The following is a 5,393-nucleotide window of genomic DNA, read 5'->3' as shown; positions in this document are numbered from 1 at the left end:
GACGTCTTGAACACACAAGCGAGTCATGCGTCATTCTTCAGTGCATGCAATTGCTAACAAAATCCAAAAATGGTGACGTCGTTAGAGTTGTTTCAGTATATTTTTCCTAATTATTGTCATAAAATCACATTTTCAGACCAGTAGGGGTTAAAGATAATGTTAATTTTGTATTAAAATTAAAATATTTGGCAAAGGTGTACTATCGCATATGGTGGCATATTTCTGCCCCTTGTGTGCAAGTTATTTTTCTATCAAATATGTCGACATGCAAGATAAATATGTTGACATGCAAGATAGTTATGTCAACATGCAACATAAATATGTTGACATGCAAGAAAATTGCAATCAAATAAATATTATAAAAAATCTTCAAAAATCTCAAATATCGCCCACATGTGACATCCAACATGCTAGATGCTACTAATTTATGTTAACGTGCAACATAAATATGTTAACATGCAACTTATTTATGTTGACATGCAACTTATTTATGCTGACATGCAACTTAGTTATGTTGACATGCAAGATAAATATGTTGACATGCAACTTTTTTATGTTGACATGCAACTTACTTATGTTGACATGCAACTTATTTATGTTGACAGGCAAGATGAATATGTTGACATGCAACTTATTTATGTAAACATGCAACTTAGTTATGCCGACATGCAAATTATAAGTTGCATGTCAACATATTTATCTCGCATGTCAACATAACCAAGTTGCATGTCGACATAAATAAGTTGCATGTCAACATAAGTTAGTTGCATGTCAACATGAATAAGATGCATGTTAACATATCTAAGTTGCATGTCAACATATTTATCTTGCACGTTAACATAAATAAGTAACATTTAGCATGTTGAATGTCACATGTGGGCAATATTTGAGATTTTTGAAGATTTTTTAAAATTTTTATTTTATTGCAATTTTCTTGCATGTCAACATATTTATGTTGCATGTTGATATAGCTATGTTGCATGTTAACATATCTATCTTGCATGTCGACATATTTGATAGAAAAATAACTTGCACACAAGGGGCAGAAATATGCCACCATAATCGCACAAATGACTGCATGAAATTAAAAAGCTGCGTAAAGTCATGCGCACTAGAATTATATGCGGCCTCGTTAAATTGTATTTTTAGAAAGGCATCAGCAGTATACACAAAGAACATTTATATAGCGTATTTTTTATTACAAATGTCGCGTTAACGTTATCATAACGCGTCGTGTATTTGGGCAAATGATACAAAAAATAAATTTATTTAGTTGTATTCAACATGGTATGCCATGTGTAACATTTCTGATACATGTAGACCTTCATAAAAACTGACAAGTGAAACTGAGTATGTTGAAGCACCTGTCGGAGATAACGATGAAATAACGCAAAAGGGAAAAGGGTGCTTCCTGATTTCATATAAATATGAAGCCTCGCATAGATTAAGTGTAAATTTGATATGTTTTGTTGCATTTTTGAATTTGACTCTTTATAGGAGCTCGGAATTTGATTGTAGATTTTCAGCATGCAAAAATAACGTCAAAATCACACTAGTTTACAAATAGCGTGGAGTGTCAGGATAGTGACGAAGTTATGGTAGCATTTAAAACACAGTCATAAATTAATTCCAATGATTTAATTGTTCTATTACATGAAGAATGAAAGGAACGTATTCCTTCGAGAGCATTGAAAAAATAGCTTTAATATTAATCATTTGATTTGACAGGGTACGGTGGTCTGAATGAAGAAAACCGGAGAGATATGCCTCCGGGAAACTGGGGAGAACCTAATGCACAAATCAGGAGAAATATGCCTCCGGGAAAGCCGGAAGTACCTAATGCACAAATCAGGAGAAATATGCCTCAGGGACAATGGGGAGAAGCTAATGTGTAAATCCAGATAAATCTGAATGCGGAAAACTGAAGACATGACAAATGAAAATGAGGAATAACTAAGCAACTTATGTCTGAAATTGTATTCTTTGTGTATCTTATTAAAGCAAATGATGAAAACATTTTGATTGATTCAGTTTTTTATATAAAATTTTGCAAAAGAGTGCAATATGTTATATTTAGCGAACTTTTTTTTGAAAATGACCCATTTTACATGGAAATGATGAGATTTGAAGTAAGTATAAATGTAAAAAAAAAATATTACGATTTTTTAAAAGTTAAATATGAAATAATATCAAAATGAGTGAAACGTATGGAGATAACAGTATTCAAGATCAAATGTCCATAAAACAATACAAAACTGGAGCAGAGCAAACACAGATCTCCAAAAACATCAGAAGTAGGATCAGGTTTTGATTGTTTTGAACATATTTTATAGAGAACAAGGGATTGTTTTATGGACATTAAATTTTGATCTTGAATACTGTTCGTTATCTCCAAATTTTTTCATTCGAAGACTTGACATGCAGATGGAATGTTTCAAAAATTGAACAGTTATCAAATTCGAGACAGCACACTCTATGATAGAATCAGTTATGACTGTGTGGCAACTGTTTGATTCCTTTGAGGCTTTGAGGTTGATTTCGCAGAGGTTTCCCATTGATATTTTAACGACACGTAGGGTTTGTAGCCAAACCATCGGAAGGTAGAATTAATTGTTTGAAGATCGTAATCTTGTCGTAGGCCCAGGCATGATGAATCTGACGCACTTTATAGTAATACGTCACGAATAATATTTTTTATAATATAATAATTTTTTTAAGTGATAATTTTTTAAAAAAGTATCTTTGGATGAGAGATTCACTCCCATATTTTACTACAAAAGAGAAGATCTAGCTGGAAGAATAATATAGCATCAAAGTTTTTCTAAAACTTTACATGGGTAAAACAAATTATCAAAAGTTCAAAATCAATAATTCTTTCATTTTTAAGCATGCTTTTCTAAACTTTTCAATAAATACAGCTGCATGTTGCTAAATTGACTAATCGTATTACATTTCATCACAATACATAAAATAATAGCAGTATTTTGGTAAAATTTGTATTTAATCCCCCCCCTTGTCTTTCTTAAACTTTTATACTAGGTGTCTGTGTGCTGATGATAATAGTCAACCAGGAAGCACGCCTGAGATGTACTTTTTTTTTAGCTCACCTGAGCCGAAGGCTCAAGTGAGCTTTTCTGATCACATTTTGTCCGGCGTCCGTCTGTCTGTAAACTTTTCACATTTTCGACTTCTTCTCAAGAACCGCTGGGCCAATTTTAACCAAACTTGCCACAAAGCATCCTTGGGTAAAGGAGATTCAAGTTTGTTCAAATAAAGGTCCGCCTTCATTCAAGGGGAGATAATTGTGAATTAATGAAAATTTAATGGTATTTTTTAAAAATCTTCTTCTCAAGAACCACTGTGCTAGGAAAGATGAAACTCATGGGGAAACATGCTCAGATAGTGTAGATTCAATTTTGTTTAAATCAAGACCCCCGGGGGTAGGGTGGGGCCATAATGGCCGACCAAAATTTTACATAGAAATACGAGGGGTGATCAAAAAGTTCGCAAACTATCTCTATATCTACAAAACCACAATTCAGATTAGAATGAAATTCGGTACACACATAGCCATACACAAGGTCTATAAATAGCATATACTGAATAAAGTTTCTCTCCTTCTTGTTTGTGAAGTCACAATGTGAAAATGACGTCACTATTTAGGTCACTTGTGACGAAAAATGGTTGTCTCAGTCGAACTCGTTCAACAAACGACTGTACAATTTATTGTAATATCTTAGAAATCCCTCTACAGTATCATATAATAATTTGTACACAGTTTATTGAGATAAATGAGTTCCTATAAATTCAATTAATGATTGGATTAATCGTTTTAGTGAAGGAAGGCTGATGGTTAAAAATGGTACTTGTCATCTTGCCCAGTGAAAGCAAGTCTGAAAAGATATGTATTTTTAATTAAGCAATTAATTTGCTATCAAAGACCTCCAATTAGCACTTTGAAAAATAGTTGAATATTTGAACAATGATATAAGTATTAAATACCTAAGATATTGTTTACTTTAGATTTTAAACATATTAGAAATGGTAAAAAGGATGCACCCATTCTCTATCCACCTTGAATAAAGGTCTCTCCTGAGACAGAAGATTTGTGTTTTAATGGTCGCCATGCTTATTTTTGGAAAGGATGTTATTATTCACCCATTCCGTTGCCGAGATATGACCATTTCTGACAAAATAACTGTTCTTGTCATAAAAATCAACTCACATGGAAAGAAATATAAAACTCGGAAAAATCTTTTAACTTTTGTGACAGAACGCTACGGAGAGGGTCACGTGACCGCCAATATCACGTGATTCGCGCATGCGCAGAACGGTGGTTGATGTGCATTAAAATCGGGGAGGATTAATTTAAAATAATATAATCAGCATTAAAACCAAATATTGTTCCTTGTATGGAAGTTATTCAATTAGTTTGCGAACTTTTTGATCACCCCTCGTATATAGGAAAAATCTTTAAGAATCTTCTTCTCAAGAATAGCAAAGCCATAATTGATCATATTTATATGGAAGCATCCTCAGGTAGTGTAGATTCAATTTTGTTCAAAAAAAAAGACAAATCATGACCCCCGGAGGTAGGGCGGCCGGGGCCAAAATGGCCGAGCAAAGTTTACATAGAAATTTATTGGAGAAATCTTTAAAAGTCTACTTCTTAAGAATAGCGAAGCCATAATTGATCACATTTACATGGAATCATCCTCAGGTAGTGTAGATTCAAGTTTGTTCAAATCATGACCCCCAGGGGTAGGGCGGGGCCAAAATGGCCGACCAAAGTTTTACATAGAAATATATAGGAAAATTCTTTTAAAATTTTCTTCTCAAGAATAGCAAAGTCATGTAATTGATCATATATGGAAGCATCCTCAGGTAGTGTAGATTCAATTTTATTAAAATCATGACCCCCTCCCCCCGGGGGTAGGGTGGGGTCACAATGGCCGATCAAAGATTTACAGAGACACATATAGGAAAATTCTTTAAAAATCATCTTCTCAAGAATAGCAAAGCCATGATTGGTCATTTGACTACTTTTGGATTTTAACTTTTCAATAATAAACCAATTTCTACTTTTTCTTAGCCACAGTGCTTAGGTGAGCGATGTGGCCCATGGGCCTCTTGTAATTCATAAAATCCACATTTTGTGGGTTTTCCCCCTTTTCTTATCAATATTTGAACATCTTAGCTAGCCAAGGGTTTCTAGTACGCTACTCTCCTCATAATCGGGGAGTAGTGTATCAGAAACCCTTAGCTAGCGAAGATGTAGACTGGCTGCCTGTCTGATATCCTGCGTACGATAAAGACAGGCAATACCATAATACCAGTCTAGCGAAGATGATATTTGAAGTATTTCGAGTTTGCTACAGAAGTGGAGCTCTCTA

Source organism: Saccostrea cucullata, unplaced genomic scaffold (assembly GCF_032062105.1).
Source record: "Saccostrea cucullata isolate Sc308-1 unplaced genomic scaffold, CSIRO_AGI_Scuc_v1 ctg9611, whole genome shotgun sequence".
Taxonomy (NCBI): Eukaryota; Metazoa; Mollusca; class Bivalvia; order Ostreida; family Ostreidae; genus Saccostrea; species Saccostrea cuccullata.
The sequence above is the reverse complement of the archived record's forward strand: the minus strand, read 5'-3'. Positions refer to the sequence as shown.